The sequence below is a fragment of the Lissotriton helveticus genome, chromosome 8 (genome assembly GCF_964261635.1).
Source record: "Lissotriton helveticus chromosome 8, aLisHel1.1, whole genome shotgun sequence".
In the NCBI taxonomy this organism is placed as follows: domain Eukaryota; kingdom Metazoa; phylum Chordata; class Amphibia; order Caudata; family Salamandridae; genus Lissotriton; species Lissotriton helveticus.
Genome location: NC_136069.1, coordinates 483470031 through 483488548, shown reverse-complemented (window position 1 = coordinate 483488548; position 18518 = coordinate 483470031).

Here is an 18518-nt window from a genome sequence, read left to right as displayed (position 1 = left end):
CAAACGCTCCCACGAGGCGCATTCCCAACTCAACAGCCGCCTCCGGCCCGTGTTCATCTTGAACGCGTTTAATGACGGAGGATAGGACAGCCATAGACGGTGTGCCGAAGCACCTAGTATATACTGCCGCAAAAATCACACCCCATGTGGTACAGTCAGTTACGTCCGGCACAAAGTCTTTCTGCAAACTTATTGTAAGGATCCTGTGCTTCTCCACAGGAGTGGTATTAGGAAAGACTGCCTCCAGTTCGTCAAATTTCTCGGCAAGCCAGAAAGGCATCTCATCCTTATCCTGGGAACTCTTGCCCATAACCGCATTAACCATAACAGGACTAAGCTTCAGCCCATTCCGTCCAACTGGATGCGCCGCACCTCCAGGGGCCCCACCCGGGAGGTTGCGGGAAATGTAATGAACCAAACCTGCTACCGCAGAAGCATAAAGGGTCCTCAATTCAACAGCTGTACATCGCGCCGCAGCAGGGTGCGGGGTAAAACCCGCTAAAACAGGCCAAGAAGCGCCTGGACTTGACAATGGTCCCATTCTAACTGACGTTAAAGTGTGGGGGAAGGCGCCATTAAACCAAACGCTGTACTGCCAAGCAGAAATCGGAACCTCCTGTGTTCTATATGGAGTGTACTCTCCAGGCATGACAGTGTAAGAATGAAACCCATTAGTATTTGCATCAACTGCAGGAAACGTAACCCAGGAGTAAAACAGCTGGGTATGACGCGTCTGCACATACAACAAACATGACTGCCATGCCATCTAATGAGACATTATAAGTCTGCAAATGGGTGCGTACCGCCATCCTGCTATGCTTCAGGATCTCAACTGCAGCAATAACGACACAGAAAAAGACAAGTACAATGCAAAGAAATGAAGCACAACTGGGTAGTAATTCAATTGAAACCGTTTTAAAGTATCAAGCTTGAAGTGACCTATTTAACTATAGGTAGGTTTATCCGTCACCACTGTCATCTGGAAAGAATAGTGAGGGGGTTGTGGACTGATATGAGCACTACTCGAGAGTCTCAAATTAAGACCACTACATTAGGTGCGCCATGTTGCAAGGATTCTGCTCCTACACGGAACGGTGCACAGAGACCCAGGTCATCAGTGAATTGTGGTGTACCAGAAACTCACCTCAGTACTTAAAAAAACCCCAACCAGCTAGCATCAGTGTCACATTACCTCTTCGTCCTATAGCAAAGGAACAATGATTAGACAACCTAGAACATGCGACTTAGGATAAACTCAGGAATGGTGGGAAGTGAGAACACTCTTTCATTATACTCTCATACCAGTCAACAACAGGAGTAAATAAGAGACACCGGAAAGGTTTAAATATTTATTTTAACAACGTGCTCTCAGGTGCAGTATCTTTGCCAACATAAGTAGACATATGATTAGAAATAATATGGTGAGCATTGTTATAATTCCATAAAACACAAAGGGAGAAATCCTATTACAATGATGGTGAAAAATAGGTAATAAAGCACCTAGTTATAACACCCTCCCTATCTAGGAACTATGTTTTATAAAGTAAAGAAGGTCTCTTAGGCTTGTTTGGGGGACCCCATTACCTCTCAGCTCAGCATAAGTGAATCACATCAGGATCAGCCAAAGCTCTCTGCATCACTGGAAACGGAAGATCTTCCAAGTGCTTGAAATCATGGCAACAGTGCAATTATAAAGGTGCCAGAATTTCAGTTGGCTCGCAGCTTTCATTTGTTGTGTCTAAAGACGTTAGCCGATCAGTTCGAACAACAGCTACCTTGTTATGATAACCTTGGAGACTTGAGCACTTACTGTGCAGACTAGGGTCATGATGTAAGTCTAGGGATGTCGAAAACAAGCCTTTCTCATGTGAAGACATTCGCGCAGCCTAACTTACAAAATCAGCTATATGCAGTGTTGTGCGCAAAAGCAGCAAAAGGTAAAATGGAGTTTTTACTTCTAATAAGCCATGCTAACATAGCAATGTGCGCAAAGCAGGCCTAGCCCACACTACAGGACCAATCTGAGAAAGTAAGATGAAACAACAACTCATGAGAAGGACTTGGTTAACAAACAAAAGATGAAAGTGTATGCTGACAAAAGATGACATGCAAAAAACATGGTCTTTAAGAGAGGAAATCCAGTTCTCGTATGACAAATGCAGAAAAGAAAATCGGATACTCCTTTTGATGCAGAACCTTACCTAGTGGTTTCTACTAAGGGACACATGGTGACTTTCCAGCGCCCTGGGACTGTTCTCATTTCAGGCACATGACCAATCGTTCATCAGAACTAATAATTGAAAGAGAGACAGACTGCTGTTGCTTCCTCACCATTGAGGCAGCTCCTGGACATCGGTGACGAACACCTCCCAATTTCCCAGACCAAGATAAGGTCAAACAATTAAAGTGCCAAGAAGATTGATTGAAGAGATTTGAATGTATATGTCTATATGAATATTCTGTAAAAAAAATATATAATTTTTATTTAACACTGGGGGCTATGTAGTGTCTTGCGAATTAGAAATGATGAAAACCTTTTGGCTCCAGATGGATTCCGCAGAGCTGTGACATAAGTGTTAGAGCGGAATGCACTGTTGGCTGTTTTAGATTGTTGAGTTTGCTGTTACACGCAGAAGAATAAAGAAGTTTTTTAATACTAAGCTCTGTGTGTGGCATAGTCCTTTGCGTGTACCCAGGCTGGGGAGCATGCTACAGCTTGCACTCTATGGAAAAGTAAAGTCATAACAGTCTTCCTTCCTCTCGCACTTGTTTGTTTTTGCTTAGTGTTTTATATATGTAGTTGGTGAATTGCAGTCAATCTTACGGAACAGATTGCTTCCCTTGTTTTACCTAAGCCCAGGATTTCTGCTGCTGATCAACTTTTGGTCCTGCTTTTAAATCCAGGCATGTACTCATTTCTTCATGGGTCTATGCCCTCAATTATTGAGAAAGACACCTGTTTACTCATGCACCCAAACACTAACTTGTTCATTCAAGAGCTCAGTCACTCAAGCATCCAGGCACTCATCAACTCTATATTTTAATCAACCAATTCTACTGTTACTCGCTTACTCGCTTACTCCCACAATCTCTCACACACACAAACTTAATCAGTAAAGGAATAATTTCAGTAATAAAAGTAAAGCCAGACTTTGCTGCGATTTCATAAAATCAATAAATTTAGTTTAAAAAAAAAAGTAAAGCCAGACTTATTGACTTTGTCTTTTGTTAATATTTTAGTCTATCTGTTGCAAGAACTTCCCATTTTAGTGGGGCATTTTTACTAAACAGATGATGCCTGTGAAGAGGTCGCTTTGTGTGCAGAGACAGTACCTTCACAGGGAATCATTAGCTCCCAGTGTCAGCTACCAGGCCGTGGGTCAAGAACAAGGAGCAGTATTTACTATTTTTGCCCACTGGGCATGTCACCGGTGGGCTGGAATCTTTGGAGACTGATTTTTAGGTCAGGGCCTGCTGTCTCTGTCACTTTCTCCAGCTTCCCTGAGTATTTGCAGCAGGCACAGGGGGGCTTCAAGAGAGAGGAAACGGAGAGGCCTTAATAATCCCCCAAAAATAAGGCAGGTCTTGGCACATTTGGACCGTCACAATGTTCACATAGCACTGTTACAAGAAACCCATCTCACCACGCATGCAGCGGAGGCAGTGGCCACTAGATGGGCGGTGTGGGGATAGCATCCTCTTACTCCTCGTATGTGAGGGGTGATACTGATTAAGAAGGGCATCCCCTTCAAAACTCTGCATATTGACACGGATGATATGGGTAGATATATCCTGGTGCAGGGCATATTGTGTGGCACACGGTTGACAATTGTAAACCTCTATGGACCTAATATAGATGACCATGGGTTTTTTGAGACAATGTGGGGTAAAATACATAAATTGACTCCATCTGCTATTGTTTGTGGGGGGATTTCAATGTTGTACTGGTACCTGGGGAGGATCGTGTGACCTCAGCGGAGACCGCACCTAAAAGAGCAGCACTCTCTGTCACTAATGGCATGAGAGACTTGGGACTATTGGATATGTGGACACTGAGCAACCCTTGTTTAAAGGAGGGTACGTGTCAATCATATGTGCATCACTCCTGGTTGCCTCTTTATTTCTGGTTAGAGACAACGGATATTCATACATGGACCACTGATATTCGCCATCTACCCAAGACACTCTCAGATCACTCTTGTGTCCTGCCCAGTATGAGCATACCCACGCACACGCCTACACAATTTCAGTGGCGCCTTCAATCTTCCTCTCTGCTAGATCAAGTTTTCTGTGAAGGGGTGAGAGAAGCTATTGTTGTTTATTTTGCGCACAATAGAGGGTCTGTAGACAGTATGAGATTCTCTGGGAAGCCTTTAAGGTGACAATACTGGGGTGCCTGCATAAGTCTACAAGCTGGGGTTCTACGGTCTCTGCGTGGTACTATGAGGACATTCGAGCAGGAACTGGGCCGATCTGAGTGTGAATATGCGTTCATGGCGGATCCAGCTACCCTAGCAAATATAAGGAGTAAGGTCATAGAGTATAACGATACGGCGGATCAACAGGTGCGCCATATGTCGTGTCACTGGATGGCAAGATATTATGGCGAAGGGGGTAGACCAGGTAGAACATTAGCCAACAAAATTGCAGAACCTTGGGGTAAGACACATATAGTCAAGATTATAACAGATGAGGGCACTATACACTATGACACGGCAGGGATACTTGACACATTTGAGCGTTATTATCAGGCCATGTATGCAAGTCATACATCGGTGGGGGAAGCAGATATTGTGCAATACTTAGAAGATATTGCACTGGTCTGGCTTTCGTGGGGGCAGCAAGATTTTTTAATGCACCAACTCACAATCAATGAAATACGGGATGTTATTATGGCGTTGCCGAACAGGAAGGCTACTGGCACAGATGGTTTGCTAGCTGAGTTTTATAAAGAATATATAGACTTATTGGCACCATGCTTGCATGAGTTGTATCTTGAAGCATATGAGCAAAAATGTCTGCCAGCCACAATGCGAGTAGCACTAATTATAACGCTGCTGTAGCCTGGTAAGGTGCCGGATAGTTGTGACTCGTATCGGCCGTTATCCCTTATGAATACTGATGTTAAGATTCTGGCAAAGGTATTGGCTACCCGTCTGCGGTTGCTACTCCCTACTATGGTTCTCCCAGATCAGTCTGGGTTTATGCCTGCGTGTTCGACGTCACACAATTTACGCACGCCGTATGGGGCGCTGCATGTGCTAGAGCCAACACTGCCTGCGGTGGTTGTCCTTTTAGATGTCGCCAAGGCTTTTGATACGATCTCCTGGACCTACTTGTTCATAGTTTTACATCGCATAGGTGTCCCCTTTATTTTTACAAATTGGATCCGGTTATTGTACATGGATCCTAGAGTAAGAATACGGCTTAATGGGCACACGTCCGACACGTTACCGATACAGCGTGATACGCGACAGACGTGTCAGGTGCAATACCCCTCATGCAGACTTTCAACATTTGGCCTGGGCCTGTCCGAAGGTCACAGAATTCTGGGTGCAGGTCACACAAAGTCTGACCGAAATGTTGGCAACTTCTGTGGCATGTACCCCGCAAATGTGTGTACTGGGACTTGTATCCACTATACGAGCTTCAGTTAGAAGACTTGTGGCAGTGGCGCTACTATTGGCTAAGCGCTGGGTTGCAATCCGTTGGGGTGGCAGTCCAGCGCCGGCACAAAAGCAATGACTGTAGGACTTAGTGTACTGCCAGGACCAACTTACTTGCTCTGCTGAAGAACTCCCTAGTGCCTCTAAACCTCGTGACATATGGGATCCATTGACATCTTATTTGCTCACCATGAATGATAACTGATGTATTTTTCTGTATCTTGTTATTCTGATAATTATATTATGACTCTATTGCTGTCTAAATGTATGCTGCCGTCCATTGACAACTAATGTGTACTGCCGTGCTACCAATTTGATTCCTGTATGCCCACTGATGAAGCTATGATTTTGTTTCTTTGGTTGTTTATGTACTGGAAAATATATACTACCAAAAAAAGGTTGAACTGTTGATAATTAAGGGAGGAGTTATATTACGAGGGTTGAGAATCCTGATTCTAGAGCGTCAGAGACAGAAAATAATTAAGGACATCGTGAAATTGTTGTCACAAAACAAGCTCTCCTAGATCGAGTTTGGTTTCCTTACCTTGATGACCGGGTTGAAAAGGAATTAAAGGCCTGTCATTTATGCAACTGCCTTTCTACAAAAACTATCCATCACCCATTAAACATGTCAGAACTCTCGAAGCATGCATGGAAGAGAATAGCCATTTACTTTTTTGTTCCACTTGACATAGGACATCATCTATTGGTGAATGCTCACGATTTCCACTAATTGAAGGTCTTTCATGTGCAACTCAAGGACTAGTCATTGAAATACTAGATGGCATCCTTGCGAAGTCTGACAATGGCCCTCCTTTCGATAGTCAAGAGTCCGAAGATTTTTTTTAGAGCATTTGAAAATAAAGTATCAAAAGAGCACAACTCTATGGCCACAAGCCAAGAGGCTTGTTGAACGTTTTATGAATACGCTAAAGAAAGCAGTGTACCGTGCTCATCTTGAAATGCTCAATTTGGAAACTGTATTGAATTCTACATTGAGAGCTTATCGTTCAACACCCCACTCAACCACAGGTAAAAGTCCTGTGACTTTGATGTTCGGGAGAGCACTGAATACTAAGTTACCTCATTGGACCAATCAAAGAAAGTAAGATGAAACAACAACTCATGAGAAGGACTTGATTAACAAACAAAAGATGAAAGTGTATGCTGACAAAAGACGACATGCAAAAAACATGGGGGCATATTAGCAAGGAATTGCGATATTTATCGCAAAACGCGCTTAGTACGTTTTTTTTTATCGCTGGATATGTTAGCGGAAAAAACATGCTATTAGCAATGTTTTTCTCCATTGTGCTAAAATATCCAGCAATAGCGGCGAAATGCGTGAATATTGCTGGAAATCCAGCGATATTCACGCATTAACACCAATAGGGGCTTAACCTGACAATCCCCATCCCATTGAATATACAGGTAAGTCATCTTTTTAGCAGGTGTTAGATTCTAGCGATAATCGCGCTTAGAGCGACTTTTTTTTATTGCTAAGCCTGCGTTGCTAATAGGCGATAGCTGTGTTAGCGACTGCTTTCTGTTGCTAACAATTTGGGTACGCCTACTTTGCATGTCATTAGCGATAAATATCGCTGACATGCAAAGCGAGCCCCAAACCGGTCGCTACGCCTAAAAGCTGTCACTAACTGCTGTTAGCGACAGCTTGCTAATAGGGCGATAAAAATATTGCCGCTTTAGCCGGAAAAAGTGCGGCTAAAGCGGCGATATTGCCCTTGCTAATATGCCCCTACGTGAGTAGAGAAACATCTTTGGTGATAGCGCAGAGAACCGTGCAGCTCATCCTGCAGATTAGAAGGGCCAGGGACTTGCTAGAAGGGCTGGTATGATTACTTTGGTTCAGCATTCGAGAGATTCAACCACTATAAAGAGCCATGGTCAGTTTAATCTAAAGGATTTGTGCGGCGCCGGGCAAGATGTATTTTGGGGTCACATGTTTGGAACATCCTTGAAGTTTATTACACACATTCTGCTAAATTATATCCAGCATGATACCAACCAATTAAATTATACGTAAACTTTCAGAAATCGGGTCACACAAAAACAGCTGAAATATTTATTCACTGGTGTCCTAGAAATCCTTAGATTTAGACTGGGTAGAGAGAGGAAAAGTCGGCGGTGGGGGTAGGCAGTGAGAGGGAGGGCGGTTAAGGTAAAGGCATAGATGTGAGATAAAAGAGAGAGAAAGATCACTTACCTGGGGAGGTCATTGGAAGGAGAGGGCGCTGGGCAATTGGCCACTTTGCTTATGCCTTAAAACATCTTTGCCATGGTGTGGAGACCGGAATATCACTTGCTTGGTGAATGGGCATGTCCTAGGTGTATCATGTAAAGCAGTGATAGCACTGTACCGTTTCCTGTGATTTGTAGTGTGACCAGTACTTAATTTGAGCTGCTGATGGCCACCAGCACTCTGTTTTGTCGACCAGCACTTATTTTTCCTTATAACACTTTTACTGAGAGCAAGAATGGGAAACAAATTGAAAGCAGAAAGACGGAGGAAGAGAAAGACGGAAAAACTGCCATAAAAGGAGATGGTAAGGACCTGCAGGAGTGAGATAAAGGTGCAGGGAGTGTCTGGTGGTGGATTAAAGAAACATGAGGTGGAGTTAAGACTACCTGCCTTGATGTTTGTCGCGCTGACATGTAATAGCGCAGACCAGGGGATTCCGAGCAAAGTTTCAGGCACTCTGGCACTCTTTCTTTTACAAAATAAGCACAGAGCATTATAAGACCTTTTTGTCTTAGTGTAGTATGTTAGTTTATACTTTATTATTTAATTATATTGTGTTAAGATAGTAAGTGTTTCTTTAAGACTTGTACATTCTTTGCATGATGACATGTACCACATTCCAGTCATGCTGTCAATGAATGTTCCATATTTTACTGTTGGTCAGTTTCCTGTGAGTTGTGGATCTGACCAGACGTGCTCTTTTACTGGAGAATAAATTCAAGAAGATTCTATCAACTTGCTTCATTGCATTCTTCAAATACTACATTTTATTGGCGACGATTAGGGATACTGAGAAACTCCCTTCAATATTAATTTTTTTCAAAAAAAAAAAAGCAGATTTTCTTCAAAAACGAACCTACGTTTCCTCAACTATTCTTCATCAGAATAAGCGAAGCGGCGCTTCCTGAATACCTTCGAAACGGAAAACTGTGAGTGTACGAATTATTTTCATTTTTATGCGCTTCTACTCCTTCGCGCATAAAGCGTTTACCTTTGAACGCGTTCCGTTGCTCCATGCGCAAGCGCTCGCTCCAGCTCTCGAGCCTCATCCTCGTGCCTGCCTCTTAGCAACGTTTACACTTAGCAACGCTCCAGTTTTGTCCATACGCGTCACCGCGTCTCAGGTCAACCAACGTGACCTGACATGACGCGTACGTGCCGCCATCTTGAAACTCAGCACCGAGCACGTCTGACATCGGCAAATTTTCGAAATACACTCGCAAAGGGTATTTTTGTCTCTTCAAAGCGTTTTCATTCAAAAGTAAGATATTATTTACTTAATACTCGATATTGACATTTTCAGTATACTTCGCTTTGCAATATAATTCTAGACTTTTAAAATTGTTTAATTCGTTTTTAATTAAACATGACTGATGATTCTACTTCTAGCAATACTGCTTCAACATCATCCTCATGCATTAACATTAACATTAGTACACCTAAAGAATTTTTAGTTTCTCCAGGTGATCCTATAATAAAGTGGGATGAATGGAAGAATTATTTTTTGAATTACATCGCCACTTTGGAGGATAATGTTGGTATTTTATCATCTGATAGAAAAATGCGAATGCTACTTCACAGTCTCGGTCCTGAGGGTCTCAGAGTTTATGAACAAATGCAAAAACCTGATAGATCTGGGGATTATGACAAATTTAAGACAGCATTATCAGACTTAACTGAGCACTATTCACCTACAGTTTGCATCGGTGTGACTAGACATGCGTTTTTTAAACGCAAACAACTGCAGAACGAAACTGTAGAAGAATATGTTTCCCAACTGAAAATTTTGGCTGCACAATGCAAATTTGGTGTTTTACACGATGAACTGATCAGAGATCAAGTTGTGGTTTGTACTAAAAACAAGAGTATACAAGACAGGCTGTGGATTGAAGGAGACTCTAGCCTCAAGGATGTCATTACTTTACTAAAAAAAGCTGAATTATCAGATAGAAGTTCTAAAGCTTTATCTAAACAATCGGAATCTGCATCCACACCTACTGTGAACAATATATCTGATAACAAGAAGAAAAATATTTATGCAAAAAAGAATACAAGCAGGAAATTCCAGACTAATAAGACTTCTTCTTCTTCATCTAGCAAGAAAACGTTTAATAAGAACAAACCTTATCAGGGTAGTTCATTTTCTTTTGCATGTTACCGTTGTGGCGATAAAAATCATAACGCAAGCTCTGAAAATTGTCCTGCTAGATCTGCAAAGTGTTCCAATTGTGGTACAGTTGGTCATTACGCTAAAGTATGCAACAAAAAGTCCTATCAACATACCAAAGTAGCGTGTATCACTGATACTTCTTCTGATTATGACTCTGACATAAGCTTGTCATCTCCCAATTCTTCTACAAATGCACAATGTAATATTGTTTTGGTTGTTGGGGAGGATGATAGAAGCAAACCCTTATGTATTGTGAAATTTGGGGGTATTCCTGTTCAAGTTGCTGCCGACTCTGGATCTCCTTATACTATTGTCAACAAAAAAGTTTGGGAGAAAGATTTGGTTAATGAACTGGGTCCTCACTTAGAGCCCAGTGATATTCTTACTGAAAGTTTTACTGGTAATGCTATAGAAATGTTAGGTTTTCGTTCTTTGATTTTTGAATTCAAACATCGTACTGCATTTTGTAAATTATACATCGCTGTAGATGGTCCTCCCGTTTTAGGCTGGAGAGATCAAAGATCCTTACACATTGTTCTTGATCCTAACAGTGTTGAACAAGTCCTAGTTACTGGTATAAGTGAAGAAACCAAGAATTGGATTCTTAAAGAGTTTCTGAACGTTTTCTCAGGTAAGATTGGAAAATTCAAAGGTTTTTCTCACCGCATAAGACTAAAGAGTAATGCTGTACCAATGATTCATAAGGTACGGAACATACCACTGATTGTTAGAGACGAAGTTAAAAATGATTTGTTAAAATTACAAGAGAGTGGTATCATAGAACCTATTGAATCGTCTGAGTGGATTTCTCCATTGGTAGTCGCTAGACGGGCTAATGGAAAAATCCGCTTATGTGTTGATTTGAGAAACTTGAATAATAACATAATTGTGGACCAGTTTCCGTTACCCAGAATCGATGAAATGTTATCTTTAACTCGTGGTGCTAAATTTTTCTCTACGCTGGACTTATCTTCAGCGTATCACCAGATCATTTTACATCATTCCAGCCGTGATCTTACTGCATTTTGTACTCCTTTTGGTTGTTTCCGTTTTCGCCGCATGCCATTTGGTTTGGCTTCTGCGGCTGCAGTTTTTCAGCGCCTCATGTCACAATTATTTGGTGATATGGCTGGTGTCATCTTCTTCCAAGATGATATCCTTATTTTAGGTAAGGATGCTGCTCAACATGACTCTAGACTAAGAAAAGTTATGAGAGTCCTTGTTGAAAGATGTCTCACAGCAGAAATTTCTAAATGTACTTTTTCAGAGGACAAAGTTGTGTATCTAGGGCATGAGATTAGTGATCAGGGAATAAGGCCTAAAACTAAACTCATAAGAGCCATTTCAGATGCTCCTGCTCCTAAATCCAAGGATGATCTAAGGTCATTTCTGGGTTTAGCGGAGTTTTACTCCAAATTTGTTTCTAATTTTAGTGAGAAAACTTTTCCTATGCGTGTTCTTTTGAAGAACAAAGTTCCTTTTGTTTGGTCGCAGGAATGTCAACAAGCTTTTGAAATTATTAAACAGGCTGTTTGCTGTGCTCCCAACCTGCAAGGTTTTGATCCCACTGCCTCTACATTCGTTACTACTGATGCTAGTTCTAAAGGCTTGGGGGCAGTTTTAACTCAATTTTCTGAATCTGATCAGGAAGTTGTAATTGCTTTTGCCTCAAGATCCCTTACGCCTACTGAGCAAAAATACTCAGTAATCGAGAGGGAAACCCTTGCGGTTGTGTGGGGGTTAGAGCATTTTAGGAAGTTCATTTGGGGAATGTCATTTTGTGTAAGAACGGATCATAAACCCCTAACCAAATTATTAACCACACAAGGTTTGTATAAAGCTACAGCTAGAATTTCAAGATTGTCCATGCGCTTGCAAGATTTCTTATTTGTTATAAATTATGTTCCAGGTAAAAAAAACATCATTGCAGATTTTTTGAGCAGATTTTCTCTACCGATTTTTGTAGCTGACCGTAATTCATGGAATGATTTCTCCGTTGCAAATGTTGTGTCTATTTGCAACATTTTTGACAGTTTCTCTAAAGACCAATGGCTCAAAGCTGATTCTGATGATAAACTTCTTACTGAAGTTAAATCTAAAGTTGTAATGGGTTGGAAAGATTTTTTTTAAAAGAATCTTAATGATTCTTTGAGGGGTTTTTGGGAAGTCCGCGATGAACTTTCCATTTCTGATATATTTCTACTTAGGAGTGATAAAATAATTCCACCCATGTCTGTTAGATCTCACATAATGCAGTTGTCCCATGAAGGCCATCCAGGCATTTCTCGAACAAAATCCAGGGTGAGAGACCAATATTGGTGGCCAGGAATGGATAATGATATAGAAAAACTTGTTAGAGCATGCATAAATTGTGAAGTTTCGGACAAATCAAAAAAAAACTTCAATCCACCTTTGGGAAATGTTATTGCTCCCAAATTTCCTTGGGAGGAGTTAGCCATGGACATCATGGGTCCTGTCAATTGGTTTGATAACAATGTTAAGTTTGTTATTGTTATTGTGGATTTATTTTCTAAATGGTTTGAAATGAAAGTAGTCGAGAAATCTAACACGGTTATTATTATTGAATTCTTGGAGTGTGTATTTATCCAAGAAGGTTGTCCTTCATCTGTCTTAACTGACAATGGACCTCAATTTAAGTCCAAAGAAATGCAATTGTTTTTCACTTCAAAAGGAATTAACCATAAGTTGACACCTTTATACCACCCTTCTTGTAACGGAGTTGTGGAAAGGCTAAACAGAGTCATTAAAAATACTATTCAGTTGTGTTTTAAGTCAAATCTCGTTTGGGAGAGTGAATGTAAGAAGATGTTGTGGGCGTACAGAGTTACTCCACATCCTTCTTCTGGCAAATGTCCTTTTTCTTTAATGCGGTGTCGAGTTCCTTTTTCAAAAACTAACCCAGGTTGGATGAAAAGGAATGATATGGTATTCTATGATACTGATGCAATCAACTCCAAGTTGTCTTCTTCTCAAACTAAAAATAGATTATACCATGATTATAAACATGGTGCAAAACCTGTCAAGTTACAAATTGGAGATTTTGTCTGTATTAAAAATGCTAGGAAAGTACCTAAAGGTCAGAGCAAATTTAGTTCTCCTAAAAAGGTTGTGAAAATTCATGAAAATTCTGTTACGTTGGAGAATGGTGAAAAGTGGCATTTAAGTCGCTTAGCTCCATCTCATCACCAGCATGAACATGTTTCCTTGGACAATACAAAGAAATCCCTTGGGCATTTTTGGTGTTTTGATTGTATTCAATCTGACATCTCAGATTCTGTTCAGAATTCTCTTGATTCTAACCCCTTTGAAAATAGAAATTGTTCTCATGATGAAGTTTCTCCTTCGAATATGTGTGATAATGAAGCTTCTCCTTCAAATGCTGGTGCTAATGAAGCCTCTGCCTCTAATGTTTATGATGATTGTGTACCTGTTAACCAAGATAGAGAATCTTCCTTTACCCAGAAATCTTCTTTTGGCAGATCTGTCATTAGACCCTCAAAGTTTCAGGAATTTTTTGTGTATAAATAAATTTTTGTTTTTAAAAAAAAAAACAAAGAGGGGAAGATATGTAGTATGTTAGTTTATACTTTATTATTTAATTATATTGTGTTAAGATAGTAAGTGTTTCTTTAAGACTTGTACATTCTTTGCATGATGACATGTACCACATTCCAGTCATGCTGTCAATGAATGTTCCATATTTTACTGTTGGTCAGTTTCCTGTGAGTTGTGGATCTGACCAGACGTGCTCTTTTACTGGAGAATAAATTCAAGAAGATTCTATCAACTTGCTTCATTGCATTCTTCAAATACTACACTTAGCACGAGTGACGTGTCTTGTGTGACCATCTGCTGTTATGTGGATACCTAGAGCCCTGCATTGATATCATGTGTGCCTGCCACGTGCATGTCCGTATGCAATGAGTGTGTAATACCTGTATGGTAGCAGTACTCTGTGTGAGTCTGAATATTGCAGCCCGTGGGATCCAGTTTGGATACCAGTGTTTGAGCATACCACAAGATGAGTGGCAGTGTATTGCCTGCATTCCTGTGGCTGCTGAGTGGAGATCCAGGTGTTGAAGTGAGTAGCCTACCTTTGGATATTAAGAATTTGTTAACAAGAAACTACTGACTAGTTGTTCCTCAGTATGCTAGAGGTGAGAGGTAGGACTGCAGTTTCTGTTCAAATTGAGGAAGTTTCTAGGCCAGACCTTCCCTTTGTATGTAATTACTCCTTTAGGAAGGATGACCACACACAGCTGCAGAGATCACCCACTTTGTTGCACCCATGGTTTGAGTACTCCTGTTTGGAGCCTCCCTCAGTGCTACCTGCTGTGATAAGCATCACTTTACACAAAGGCTGTGTCCAAAGAGCATCCCTAGAAAGATACCTAAAAGAGACCACCACAAACTGGTTCTTAGGTTTTTGACAATTGATCGGTATTGCCTGTCGAGAAAATGTGTATGAAAGTGGGATTCAAATCAGCTGACTGTTTCAGACACATGTTCTTCTTAACCAAGGAAGGGAGTGCTTTGCAGTGTACTCCAGTGCTGCTGTGCAATCAGGGATGGCATGTGCATGATGACCAGTCTCCTTGAGGTTAGGGGACATCAACTGAAGTCTGCTTTTTTGTTGAAGGATCTACGAGTCTGTCTAGTGTCTAGAACTGTATCTGCTAAGAGAGGGAAGGAGTGTGCCTAGCCCTGCAGAATGAAAGACTGTTCATGAGAAGAAGCCCAGTTTGCTCTTGCCAAGAGGAACACCCAGGGAAAGTCGGCTGCATTAGAACTAGAAGCGACACATAACATACCTTGGCCTCCTAGTCGTTCAAGCATGGTTCCTGATGAGAACTGCCACAAAGGCTTCACCAAATCAAGTGTGACTGTGTCTGCTGGTCATGAGCTGGTGCTGCTGCTGCTAAGCCAGAAGGATGGTAAAAGCATTGCTGCTAAGTGGAGCCTGGTCGGCCCAGAAAGCCAAATCCACACGTCATTGCTTATTGGAGCCCTGGGAGACTGCAACTGCTGAAGAAACTATACTGTGGTATCCGGAACTGCTGTGCTGTAATCGTCCACAGATGCTGGCGCAAAAGAGAGGCTGCTCAGAGGATGGAAAGCATGGGTTATGTCCATCAAATCACCCGATGGGCGAGACCCTCTCACAGATAGCCTGAGGCGTTTCCTGCAGCCGGAACAAAGGGCTGAGTTGATCTCTGAGGAGATCTGCACAAAGTAAACCTAGGGTAAGAAATACTGAACTGAATAGCACATCCGAACATTTTGAGGTAACAGTGACATAATATATATCAGTCCCTAATTCATGGTTCTGACACACAATACTGGGGACTGTAGCTATTAAGGTCACTCTGGTGGTGAGGTAATACTGGAGCTATTAGGATCTCTCTAGTGGTGAGAGAATACTGGAGCTGGGAGATGTCGCGATTACTGGGATTGCAACCAGGGAATAACCCAGTATACACTAAACTAGTTGGATTATGTAGTATTTAGTTCCAAAATGCGCTTTAAAAACTTGGGCCTCATTTATTAAAAGTGTGACATCGCTGCGTGAAAACAGCGATGTAGCACTTTCCAGTGCACCCTCCTTGCGACACCATGGATGTGCCGTATTTATTGTACAGCGCACCACTGGCGTATCTGTAGGCGCAAAAATAGTGCATTGCTGGGTGTGTCTGAAAACATACACAACTCCAGCAATGTGTCCTTTCACACGTGCAAGCCCCATGTGACATGGCCTTCGTCAATCTTATACCTGCTGTGAGGGAGGCATAAGAATTTGACGCAGTGGCATCCTAGAGGTGTTGCAGTGAAATCTCATAGATTTCACTGTGCCACTTCTACAACCTTTTTTTGCAAGGGAAAGCCTACCCTGCATACATTATACCTGACGCAGGTATAATGTAATGCAGAGCTGTACAAAGTGACGCATCTGCTTAGATCTGCCACTTTGTAAATATGGCGCAACATGGTGCATTTTTTAACGCCACCACAGCATCACAAACGAGACGCAACAGGCTCATAAATAAGCCCACTTGCTTTTACAAAAAGACAAACACTTGGCTGAACAATAGCTTATTGTATCTGTTGGTTAACTGGTAAGTTCTGAGCTCCTGACCTCACACTACCTCCGAGTAGTCCATGACTACTTCACCTCGCTCCCCTGAGAGTCAAGTGATGAAAGGTTTGTATTTGGCCCTGTTTGCAGAGCCATAGTAGGATGCACCCTAGGACGCCAATGACAAACAACCTCAACCAACATAGTTTGGGATCAATAGCTCCTGTCTGCCCTACGGCCCACTGTACACGTGGCGTTCAGTGAAAATTCTGAGCGGGCTCTGCCATAAATTCCAAACTCTGCCCTAGGGTCCTCCAAACAGCGAGAAGGAAAAGACAGGAGTACAACGAAAGGCCTCCCTCAAGGGAAGGGGTCACAGTACCAGATCCACAGATTGGAAACAAATGACCATCGAGAGGAGTCACCTGATCCTGGAAAACAAGGAGACAATTACTATTTAGCTGAAGAAGGGTGTAATTTCTTGCTTCAAGAAAAATCTTCAAAATAATAAACTGCTACCATCCAATGCTCAAGCAGCGGGACTTCAGCACATAATCTGGGGTTGCCCCCATATCCGTCCCTTGCGGAAATACGTGTTGGCTCGCTTGGAGGGGCTGTGAGGCTGCTCAGGGATGGATTCTTGAGAGGCAGAATCCCTGGGCATCAATAAGTGACCCCGGAAATGCAGAGCAGTGGTGAAATTCCTTGACCTAGCCCTCATCCTAGCCTGCTGCTCTTTAACCAGGAGGTAGAAACGCCCCCCGGCTGCCCTCCCTGGAGGCCTGGGTACAGGCCCTCATCAAATGGGTATCGGCGGAGGCCACTGCTCTCCATCGCAAGGAAGCCACAAGCCTTAGGCGCCACCCTATAGCTCACACATGGGAGGAGTTGCTATCCACGGACCCACTTGACCTCCCCACATCTGGAACTACTAGCCAGTCCAGCCCCACCTCCCCACGTGAGACATGCTCCTATTCAGGGCTAGGGCCATTGATTGTTTCCCGACATATGTAGGGTGGGCTAGCCCGCTCTTCCACAAGCTAGTATTGAGCCTGCCCTTTACCCTGCCTCCCTCCGCGACTTCACCACTAAGATGGCACCCTCCACTACAACCACTCTTCTCACCCTTCCCTCTTTTACCCCATCCTTTACACCACGGCTGAAAGGTTTATGTGGAAAATCTCATATTGCTACCCTGAGATGATCTCCCTAGTTACCTTAAATCTGACATCTGCTACAGCAATTATTAAATACTGTCACAACTTGAATTTGGTAAATCTTTATCTAATTGCTTTCACTGAAAAGAAACACGTGATCTGTGAAATGGCCACGTTTAGATATCACATATCTTTACAACACAAAGCTAAGTTTGGAGGAGTCGTATGAGACTCCAATTTTATTGATAGAGCTACATGTCCGTCAAGTAGTCAACTGCTCAGCAGTTACTACATGAACCTCCACCGCTTCATTCACCTGGGAATCCCTGAAAAATATCAAGGCTCTATAGAGAGGCTAGTAAAAGCTAAAGAAGTAACTTGAAATATGTCAAAGACTCTTCTAAACTCATCTATGGCCAGATAGTCTGTCACTTGGGGGTATATTTACAAGCCGCTATCGCCACAGGAACACTACTTTTAGTGCTACAGGCTGCGCCCTATTTACAAGGCAGAGTTAAGCCACTTAATGTGGCTTAACGCTGCCTTGTAAATAAGGCACCCTTTCACACTATACTTCGCGTGAAAGGGGTGGGCAATGGGTGTTGCGGTGGGCGTTCTGCCACAACACCCATTGATTTTGGCGTTTCCCCCTATTTACAAGGGTGGCGTAAATAGGAGGCAGATCAAAAATTAAGACCAAAAAAACGGTCTTAACATGGGGAAATGAGGAGAGATGTTTTATTTCTCCTCCTTTTTGCTGTTTCTATGTGTGCTGCATTGTGCAGCACACTTAGAAACATCAAATCGCCATTTATGAGTGTTTATGTGCAGGAAGGCCCTTCAGGACAAAGGACCTCCGGTCCTCAGGAGCCTGATATGCCCTTATAAATCAGCGCGGGCTCTCCGATCGGACCATGGAAATTTTGCCAAGGTTCCTAGAGTTAGGAAGGCACGAACAGGGGGGCGCCGCTTTTCCGTAAATGCCGCAAAAAATTGGAACTCTCTCCCCAGTCAGATTCGTACTGAACCGTGTCATTTTAAGTTTCGAAAAGCCCTTAAAACATTCCTCTTTCCCAAGGTCTCCTAACTATTGGTATTTTCTACAGTTTGTTCTCTGTTTCTTTTGTTAGCGCTGGGACGCTCTCGGGCAGCCATGCGCTTTATAAATTAA